The following is an 11,935-nucleotide window of genomic DNA, read 5'->3' on the forward strand; positions in this document are numbered from 1 at the left end:
AAAATTTTTAATTTTTATTAAAGCTAGAGTAGCTATGTTAATTTCAGATAGAATCAATATTAGAAAAAGAGACATTATCTGTGATAAATAGAGTCATTATAATAATGGTGTTAATTCTCTAGAAGACATGAGAATCCTTAATGTGTATACATCAAACAGCAGAATGTTGAAATATGTGAATTGTGTGGAGAAAGAAGAATTTGCTATTATATTTGGAGATGTCAATGCCTCTTATCAGAAATGTACAGACCCAACAGCCAGAAATCAATAATATATAGGAACTCAGTAATACATCAATTAAATGCTTACAACAAGCATCTATATAGTATCTCATCCATGACTAGCAAAATACAGACTTTTCACGTGCACATGAAACATTCACCAAGACAAACCACACTACTGACCATAAAACATACCTAAACAAATTGTTAAGGAAGGAAATGATAAAATACTTTGAGATCACAATTATATAGAACTAGAAATCAGTAACAGATAGTTCAAAGCTACCATATTGTATGGAAACTGAGCCACACACTTTAACATATCATTTAGAGAGGAAATCTCAAAGTAATATTTTTAAAAATTTTAGATTCAGTAAAAAAATGAGTAATAATTTGTCAAAAGTTGTGAATGTGATGTCAACAGCACCCTGAAGGAAACTGGCAGCAGTATGTACAAAAGCAGGACAGTACAATTGCTTTACGAGATCATAGTGAAAATCCTAGATGTTAATGGAATAAAATAAGAAGAAATGAAATATATACTGTTTGTGAAGGAAACAATAAAACTGTCTCTGCTCACAGGTGATATACTAATCCATGTGGAAGGCCTGAAAAAAATCAAGAGAGCCACTCCCGCAACCCATGACAATTGCTGCAAAATTTCAGGACACAAGGTTGAGTTGACAGCTTCCCAGGAATGAATAGGGAGGCTTAAAAAAATTTAAAAACAATCCCATTTATATTATGAACCCATGATGATGAAATGTTAGATATGTCTAACCAAATATATTTGAGACTTATGAAGAAAACTACAAAACTATGATGAATTTGCCTGGGTTTTGGGCTTTCAAATAAGTATGAAGGAAATGAAGGACTATTCTTTGTTCATGAATAGGAAGGCTTAATGTCATCTGTAGGAATGACTTTTTATTGTTATTTTAAAATTTTATGTATTTTTATTTTACGTGTGTGTTTTGCCTTCATGTATGTAAATGTATCCATTCATGCAATGCCCACAGAGGTTAGTGAAGGGCATCAGAGGTAGAAGAGGGCATCTGATCCCCTAGAACTGGAGTTATGGATGGTTGTTAGCTGCCATATAGGTTCTGGGAACCAAACCCGGGTCCTCTGCAAGAGCAGCTAGTGCTCTTAACCACTAACCATCTCCTCATGTCCTGTAGGCAAAACTTTTACAAAATGCGACTTTTACAAAATCTGGACTAATGACTTCTATTTATCCTTGCAACAAAAACGCCACTGTGTATGATTTAAACAAACTCACTGAGCCATGTGCTCTTGTGACCTGGGCACCTAACTTTGATCCCTAAAATTTCTACTCTAGATAGTGAATGAATGTGGGTGAGATTGAATGAGCAAATCAAAGTGCTAAATGGCTGCACAGTATAATCACTAGAAGCAGTGAGAATTGAGAAGTATGGTTTAAATTGTGAGTATGAGATATTTTAGGCCTAGGAAGGAGAGGGTAAGATTGTCTGATAAGGGTGAATCCAAGCTTGTAGATCCCCAGTTGATGCTGGAGAAATGATATTGAATAAAAGTATGAGTGAAGCCTTTTCTTCATTTGCATCTAGACCAACCCAATACGTCCCTGCAGTTCCCAGGAGCCCTCTGGGCCTGGTTCTGCCCTTACCTCTCTTTGCTTCCCCGGCTGCACAGGCTCTGGAGTTCTGGTGCCAGCACCTTCCCTGGGTTAGTCCAGCAGCACCCACTGCCCCTTGACGCCCCCCAGCCTCATTCACCCTCTCCTCTCCCCTGCCTCATCTGCCTTCCTAGCCTGGGTACTGGACCATTTCTTGTCTTGGCACCGTAGACACTGGGGCTGACCTCTTGGCCAGGAATCCTCACTGCTTCCTGATCCTTTGTATCCAGACCAACCCAGTTCCTCCCAGCAGTCCCCAAGAGCCCTCGGAGACTCTTCCTCGGCCACCTCCCTTTGCATCCATGGGTGGCACAGCCACCAGCTTCCTGAGACCAGTGTCTTTCCTGGGCCCTGCTCCCAAGCCAGCCCAGCTCACAAACTCCTGAGGGCAGCATCTTTCCTGGAGAGATCCAGTACTTAGGAGAAAGGCTGAGAGCATTGATCCTCATCTGACTTGGCCCTCTGTGGGAACTCCTGAAGAAGTAAGCTATTTGGCCACTCCAAACAAAAGACAGAACCTGAAGCCTAGACCAACCAGATTTTCATGCCCAACAAGTAAACAAAAGTTTACACACATAAAGTTTACAAAAAGAAGCAGATCTACACTTAACAAAGGAAGACTTGAGTCTCAAACAAGAATCAGAAACTACAAAAGAAATTCACATGTCAAAGTCACAGAGAAAAAAATTATAACATGAAAAACCAAAATTATATATCCCCACCAAATACCAATAGTCCTCTAGAGTACACTGAGAACCCCCTAGAGATAACACAGGACATGGAACTCAAAAGAACAACTACAAACATGATAAAAGAATTCAGTGAATTTAAAGAACACACAAAGAAATCAAAGGACTGAAGGAAGATAGGGATAAACTTCTGAATGAATTCAGAAGAGTTAGAAATATTGACGAATACTCAGGCTGAAATGAAGAAGGAAGTAAAACATTCATTAATCCAATTAGAAATGAGAGGAGAAAGCCTCACCAATAGAATGAATGAAATGGAAAACAGAATATCAAGGCTGCAGGATAAAGTGGACAAATTAGACTGCTCAAGCAAAGATTATGAAACATTTAAGAAAACACAAGAATGAAATATGTAAGAATTGTGTGACACCATAAAAAGAACAAACTTATGAATCATAGGCATATAGGAAGGAGAAGAATCTCAAGATAATGGTGTGGACCAGATCTTCAACAGGATTATGGAAGAAAATTTCCCCAAATTAAAGAAAGACATGCCCATACAAATACAAGAAGCATATAGAACACCAAATATACAGGACCAGAAAAGAAACTCTCCGTGGCACATAATAGTAAAAACACTAAAAGTAGAGAAGAAAGAGACAATACCGAAAGCGGCAAAAGAAAAACAGCAAGCCACACATAAAGGAAAACCCATCAGGATTACAGCTGAGTTTTGAGTGCAAACTATGAAGGCCAGAAGAGTCTGGACCAAAGTATTTCCAGTTCTAAACGATCACAGACACCAACCCAGAATACTTTACCCAGCCAAAATGTCTACTTTAGTCAAAGGGGAAAGAAAAATATTCCATGATATAAATAGGCTGAAAGAATTAATGTACACAAAACCAGCCATTCAGAGAGTTCTTGAAGAGACAAAGAGCAGAAGAAAGGAATGACTACACCCAAGGGGTTATGGAAAGAAATTCAATGAAGGTGTAACTGTAGAAATACACAGCTATATCAAGAATGTAAACAGAAATAAAAATGACAGGATTCAATACACATCTTTCATTAATAACTTTAAATATCAGTGGACTGAACTCCCTAGTCAAAAGGCACAGAATAACTGAATGGATTAAAGAAACAAAACCCAGAATCTTTTTGTTGTGTGCAACAAACTCATCTCACTTTCAAGGACAGGCACTACCTTAAGGTGAAAGGATGGGAAAAAATATACCAAGCAAATGGTACTAAGAAAAAGTAGGTGTTGCAATTCTAATTTCTGATAAAATAGACTAAACTAAAACTAATCAGAAGAGATAAAGAGAGCCACTTCATTCTGATCAAAGGAACAATAAACCAAGAAGATATTACAATCATGAACATATATTCACCAAACTCTGGTGCACCCAACTTAAAAAAGAAACAGTATTATAGACTTTAAGACCCAGATTAATCCCAACTCATTAATGGTAGGGGTCTTTAATACTCCATTGTCTCCATTAGATAGGTCAACAGAAGAGAGAATTAACAGAGAGACATCTTAATTAAACAACACCATATATCAAATGGACCTATCAGACATCTACAGAATCTTCTACCCAAGCACCAAAGAATATACTTTCTATTCAGTGCCCCATGGAACCTTCTTTCATCCACAATGCAATAAAGCTTAAAATCAGCACTGGAAGAAACCCCCGTAACCACTTGAAAACATGGAGATTAAACAACACACTCCTGAATGATGAATGGGTCAAAGGAGAAATTAAGAAATAAATATTCCTGGAACTAAACGAAATGGACAATACAACACAACAAAACCTCTGGGACACATTGAAAAGCAGTCCTTAGAGGAAAGTTTATAGCTCTAAGTGCCTACATTAAAAAATCAGAACACAAATAAATGACTTACCATTGCAACTCAAGACACTTGAAAAGCAACAACAAATGAAACCCAAACCCAGGAGACAAGAAGGAATAATGAAACCAGAGCAGAAATTAATGAAATAGAAACAAAGAAAACAATACAAAGAATCAATGAATCCAAGAGTTGGTTCTTTGAAAAGATAAGTTTGACAGACTCCTAGCCCAGTTAACCAAAAAGAAAGAGAGAGCGCCTCCAAACCATCAAAAGAGAAGAAAGGGGAAACATCACACCAGACATCACAAAGATACAGAACATTATAAGGGAATACTTTAAAAACCTATATGCTACTAAATTTGAAAACCTAAAAGAAATGGACAGGTATCTAAATGTGTGGGAACCAATAAAACTAAACCAAGAACAGATTAACAGCTTAAACAGATCCATAACACACAAGGAAATTCAAACAGTAATACAAAATCTCTCAACTGAAAAAAAACCCAGGACCAAAAGGATTTACAGCAGAATTTGACAGACATTTAAAGAAGATCTACATCCAATAGTAGTTAATTTATTAAAAAAGATAAAAATGGAGGGAGAACTTCCAAATTCCTTCTATGAAGTCAGCATTACTCTAATACCAAAGCAGGTAAAGATACAGCCAAAAAAGAAAACTATAGACCCATATCCTTAATGAACAGATGCAAAAATTCTCAACAAGATACTTGCAAACCACATACAGACACATCAAAAAGATCATCCACCATGATCAAGTCGAGTTTTTCCCAGAGATGCAGGGATGGTACAATATACATAAGTCAGTAAACATCATAAACCATATAAATGGGCTCAAAGACAAGAACCACATGGCCATCTCAATAGATGCAGCAAAGGCCTTTGAAAAAATTCAACATGCATTTATGTTTAAAGTTCTAGAGGCAATTGGACTGGAGGGAATATATCTCAATATAATTAAAGCCATATATAACAAACCCACAGCCAACATCATTCTAAATGGAAGAAAAAACAAAACAAAACTGGAAATATCCCCATTGAAATCAGGAACCACACAAGGCTGTCCATTATCTCCACTCCTCTTTAACATAGTGCCTGAAACTCTTGCAAAGGCAATAAGACAAGAGAAGGAAATTAAAGGAGTAATAATTGGAAAAAAAGAGATCAAATTATCCCTTTTGCAGATGATATGATATTATATCTAAGTGATGCCAAAAATTCCACCAGAAAACTACTAGATATTATTAACACGTTCAGTAAAGTGGCAGGTTATAAAATTAATCTACAAAAGTCTGTAGCCCCTCTATATACCAACAACAAGCAACCAGAGAAAGAATACATGGAAACACTCCCCTTCACAGTAGCTGCAAAAACAATAAAATGTCTTGGAATCAACCTGACCAAAGACATTAAAGAGCTCTACAATGAAAAATTTAAATCTTTAAAGAAAGAGATTGAGGAAGACATCAGAAGATGGAAGCACCTTCCATGCTCACGGATTGGAAGAATTAATATTGTAAAAATGACTATCCTACCAAAAGCTATTTATAGATTCAATGCAATGGCAATCAAAATCCCCAAGGCATTTTTTGCAGAATTGGGGAAAACCATCCTAAGATTCCTATGGAAGCTCAGAAGACCTCAGAGAGCTAAAGCAACCCTGAGTACTAAGAACAATGCTGTGGGGGATTAGCATGCCAGGTTTTAAACTGTAGTACTTAGCTATAGTCATAAAATAAAATAAAATAAAACATGGTAGTGGTACAAAAATAGACCCATAGATCAATAGAACAAAATTGAAGACCCAAATATGCGTATATGCAATTTCAGCCACCTGATATTTTGACAAAGGGGCCAAGAGCATTTTCTGGAGGAAAGACAGCATGTTCAGCAATGGTGCTGGCAAAACTGGATCTCCACCTGTAGAAGAAGGAAACTAAACCCCTATCTTTCACCTTGCACAAAAGTCAACTCCAAATGGATCAAAGACCTCAATGTGAAGCCTGAAACTCTGAAACTGTTAGAAGAAAACATTGGCAATAACCTACAAGATATAGGTATAGGAAAGGATTTTCTAAACCGGATATCAATTGCCTAGGAAACAAGGGCAAGAATCAACAAATGGGACCTCATTAAACTAAAAGGCTTCTGTCCATCAAAAGAAGCAACCAAGGAAGTGAAGAGAAAACCCACAGAATGGGAGAAAATCTTCACCAGCAACACATCTGACAGAGGTTTAAAATCCAGAATATACAACGAACTCAAAAAACAAAGAATCAAGAAAGGAAGTAACCCAATTAAAAGATGGGGCAAGAAACTGAACAGATAGTTCTCAAAAGAAGAAATAAAGATGGCTAAGAAACATCTCAAAAAGTGTTCAACATCACTAGTAATTAGGGAAATGCAAACTAAAACCACTTTAAGATATCATCTTTCCCCAGTCAGACTGGCTAAGATAAGAGAAGAAATGATACCAAATGTTGGAGAGGATGTGGGGAAAGGGGAACGCTCATCCACTTCTGGTGGGGCTGCAAACTTGTTCAACCCCTCTGGAAAGCAGTGTGGAGAACTCTTTAAAAACTACAAATGAACCTACCATTTGACCCAGTTATATCACTCCTTGGCATATACCCAAAGAACTCATCCTATTGCAGAGACACTTGTACATCCATGTTTGCTGCTGCTCTTTTCACAATAGCTAAGAGATGGAAGCAACCTAATTGTCCCTCCACTGACATGTGGATAATGAAAATGTGGTTCATTTATACAGCGGAGTTTTACTCAACAGTAAAGAAAGATGAAATCATGAAATTTGCAGGTAAATGGATGGAATTAGAAACTGTTATACTAAGTGAAGTAACACAGAGAGTCAGAAAAATAAAATGACATTTGTTCTCCCTCATATGTGGATCCTAGTACCAAATCCCGATAAGTGATTATATATCCAGACATAACTACAGGAACCAGGAAAATGAAAAGGACAAGGCAGGTAAAAGAAAGAATCTGAAAGAACAGTAAGAAACAGGCATTAATAAGGGATAGATGGATAAAAATGCGATTATTTTAAGGGGAGGGAGAGGGAAGGTTATACAAGGAAATTAGGGGATAAAGGGAAAGAAGGAGCTCAAGAGATGTGGGACCATTGGAGAAGGGTATTATTAAGAGAGAAATGGGAAAAAATGGGGGCACCTTAAATTGTGGAAAGGCTAGACAATGTGAGAGATAAATAATGCCTAGCTAGTTTTAAAAAACAAGCAGGAACCATATTTAGTCCTACAACCTACTGACACATTATACATACAACCAGGCCAAGGATAGGCAACGTTTATCTGAGAACGTTTGGTCTTTGCCCAAGCTTTATCTACATGGCCTGTGGTAATTAAAAGTACCAGACTGATGGAACCAACCTTCTTGGATGTTTAACAGCCATACTTTGAGGCCTATACTAATTTGGTCATAGAGACATAAAGGACAGTTTTTGCTCCTTGCCCTCTTAGGTCGACTAAGTTCCAGTGGACTATGAACATCTCTCAAAATGTCCTGTAATGTGGTGAGTCACCTGTTCTCTTGATCAAGGAGGCCATGGAGCCCCCACCAGATGAACTTGAACCAGTGTCCAGTCTACAAAGAGGAGGGTCAACACAGAGGAATCATTTCCTCCATGATTCCAAGCAAAGCCAGCCATGGTTGAGTAGGACTTTTGACTTCACATAAACAGAACTGGTCAAGGAGAGGAGCCAGGGACTCCTCCCAAGCCTATGTGACCCCTGAGGAACAGATCCTCACTCAAACGTCCTTAAGAGTAAAAATAAATTGGTTTATCTGGGCCAACTGTAGGGTCTTAAATACCCAAAAGGAAAGTATAACCAAACATTAATGGGGTCAATATAATTTTTTAAGAGTCCATGGATATAGCTAAAGGCTACCTAACAAGAAACAGTGCCAAACTGCAGATACCTGCCTTTGAGTTGTTGGCTAGGGTAGCCCAAGAGACTCCCAGACAGTAACCCAGCATAGAACTGGGAATGAAGATAAGACCCCAATCTTATCTAAAGGAATATTAACAACTGTTTGTTGCTAGATGAGGAACAGCTGATCTTCCTAAAATCTAGATAAGCTGACTGGATTCAGTGGATGGACAAACACTGGGGAATGGCTAGGGGTGCTGACAACGCTGTGGACAGTAACAGGGATGACAGAGTATATGGGATCCAGTGGGGAGTGGCGGAGTGGCTATGGGAGGGTGCCATTTGGGAAGTGCATATATAGATGAATAAGTTTGTTCGCTATGTTCTGTATGATATACACATAAAAAATTAACAAATAGAAAAGTGAGTTATAGTTGAGGAGGAAGCATAAAAACTTATTTCATGTTAATTAGTAGAGATGAAAAACATTACCATTGAAATCTACCTGATGACTTTATATTCATACTCAGGTGCCAAGGATCTGAGTGTCACTGACTGTGACTAGTAATATTTGGATACATAGAGATTAGAGACTCATGTGCAAACATCTAAGTGTTAGTAGTATTAAAAATGAGTCTTTCTGTAGGAAACAGTATATTTTAAAATGAAATGGAAATCATTTTTAAATTTTAAAAACTCATTCAATTTTATGTCTTACAGGGTTTATACTGAATTCAATATTGTATAACTGTATAATTGTATAACTGTATTCATTCAACTGTGAACCTAAAAATTTGCAGCCACTTTTGAAAGAGTTGTATCTTTGCTCTGGAAATTGTTATTGAATATGTTAAAGCTGTAATGAAATGCTTCTTCTATTCATGTGGTTATTAAATAAATTTTTAAAAAAAGTATGAGTGAAGCCAGTCTCAGAAGCACAGTTCCAGGAAACACTTGAAGGAATGAGTGCCCTCCACAGTCAGGTCAACTCCTAAAACTAAGGCTAACAGTGAGGCTGTTCATTCAAGTATAACTGCAGTGTTGGCACAGTAATGCCATAATTGTCAAATTTCAGTTCATCAGAACATGTTCTCTATGTTTCATGCAAATCCAATAAAAATCTCTCTCTGTGTCTCTTTGTATCTCTGTGTCTCTCTGTCTCTCTGTCTCTGTCTCTCTGTCTCTCTGTCTCTCTCTGTCTCTCTCTCTGTTTCTCTCTGTCTCTCTCTCTCTCTCTCTCTCTCTCTCTCTCTCTCTCTCTCTCTCTCTCTCTGTTGTGTTCATTAACAGCTATCAACAAATAGGGTGTAAAGTTTACATTGAGAGGCAGATGACCAGGGTAGCTAAGACAATGATGAAGCAGAGCAACATCAGAGGAATCGCCTTACATGACTTACTATAAAGGCACATTAACTACAGCAGTGTCAAAATGGTGAAGGAATCCACAAATGGAACGATAATACAGAATAGGAAGTGGAGAAGCAGACCAGCATTAACTGTCTGACAAAGTAGCAAGGCCGTAAGATGGAAAAAAAGAGTTTTTTCAGTACAGATATTCTTTGAGTTATGATGAGGTTATGTCTGAATAAATCCATTATAAGTTGGAAAGATCTGAAGTAAAAAATGCATTCAACATAAGCAAACATGATTAATGAGAAATAATTAGCAATCTGGATATCATCAAACAAAAATTACATTCTGGGAAAGATTTTCTCAAGAGAATTGAAAGACAAGCTTCGCACTAGAAGAAAATGTTTTCAAAAGAGGCATATGATAACAGCTTATTAATATAAAGTCCAGCACTAGGAAAATGGACAATTCAGTTAGAAAAATGGGCCAAAGACCTTAACACACATCCTTAAATATCTAAAGATGACAAATAAGAATACAAAAAGATGATCACATCATGTCTCATCAGACAAATGTAAATTAAAAGATGATGCCTCTTCACATCTATTTGGAAGTCCCAAATCTAGAACACTGACATTGAATGTTCAGAGGGCTACCAAGCAACAGGAGCTTGTCATGTTTTGTTAGTGGCAGCACACAGTGAACAGCCATTTTTTTTTTTTTTTTACAATGGTTTGGCAGTTTCTTAAAAGGCTAAGCACACATGTTTAGTTTTACTTTTTGCCCAAAGAAGTTGAAAAGCTGTGTCCACACAAGAACATGTGCATGGATCTTTATACAAGCTTGGTTCACTTTTGCTCAAACTTGGGAATGATCAAGATGTCTTCACCAAGAGGAGAATGTTATTAGGAAGAAGACGGGTTTCAGAGGAAGTGGGAAGGGGATAAAAAAGAGGAATAGAAGGTGACTATGATTAAAATAATTACACACATGCATGAAATTGTCAAAGAATAAAATTATTTTTAAAAGGTGTTGTTGCACTAATTTTTTTTCCATTTTCCCTTCTTAGAGGCTCCCTCCCAAGGCCCCAATCTTACAGACTAATATAAGACATTTTTAGTTTGGGTTTATGGTAGGAAGTGCGGGGTGACTTATGAAGAAACAATGAAGGCCTTTCCGATTGCTTGTGCGCCCCGCCCACAGTCTCAGCTTTCGTCTGCACCCTGTGGGCTGATGGTCTCGCCCCAGGTCTGTAAATGCCCCATCTGGCTTCCACACTTGCAGGACACCCCAGCCATTTTCCCTGGTGGCTGCACACCATCTCCTTTCTCCATTTCAATCTCCTGCCACACTAGCTCACACTGGTGGCAAGGCTCCACCCCTCTTCCCAGGGTGGCTGCTGGCTTCCCATAGCTCATGCTCTTCAGAGAAATGAGTCAGAGGAATGTCATTTCTGGGCTATACTCCACCCCTTTTCCTCCGGTTTTTACAATCAGTCCACCAATCTTCTGCAAGGGTCCCTGAACCTTGGAGAGGGTGACAGATGCACAGTGATCTCTCTTATATCACGGTGAGATAGTGAAATCTTGGGGCTCACCACCATTGTCTTTAAGACATGGCTGCTGATGTATTGCAGCAGTGTTTCTTCTACTATAAAAACAAATGGAAGGAAGCAGACACATCTAAACAAACATGAATGTAAATACAAATGCCTAGAAGATATTAAACAGTATACTTGCAACTGCTTCCCCGCTGGGGCCTGTAGCCTTTCTTGACAGAGGGGGTTGGCCTGATCTACAGTACTAGAGGTGTGTTCCACCCCTAGGAGCGGGCCTTATCCAATTAGAAATTTGTCAGTTGTAAATATGTTAGTCGAGCCATTACTGCACTTGCAAGCATTGCTTGGCATGTCCATAGTGTGCAGCACGTGGGGTAAATTGTTGAGTAGAAGGTGGGGGATCCTTTCTTCCCCAACCATCTGCATAGTGCCTTCTGGTACTATGAACATCATCCATCCAGTGGCATGGGGTTTTGGCTTAGTCTCAGCTCCATCTTTTCTTTTCCTCCTGTGCTCACATCATGCAGTGTCTCAGCAACATGGCCTTACCGACCTTTCTAGTATACAACTGACATTAGTGGCAATAGCCTTGGTGAATTTGAAGACCTCTAGGATCTCTCTCTGACAAACAGCTCATAGGGGGGCAACTCACCCTTGATACTGTAGATTT

Source organism: Nannospalax galili, unplaced genomic scaffold (assembly GCF_000622305.1).
Source record: "Nannospalax galili isolate Female #2095 unplaced genomic scaffold, S.galili_v1.0 scaffold956, whole genome shotgun sequence".
NCBI classification, from domain to species: domain Eukaryota; kingdom Metazoa; phylum Chordata; class Mammalia; order Rodentia; family Spalacidae; genus Nannospalax; species Nannospalax galili.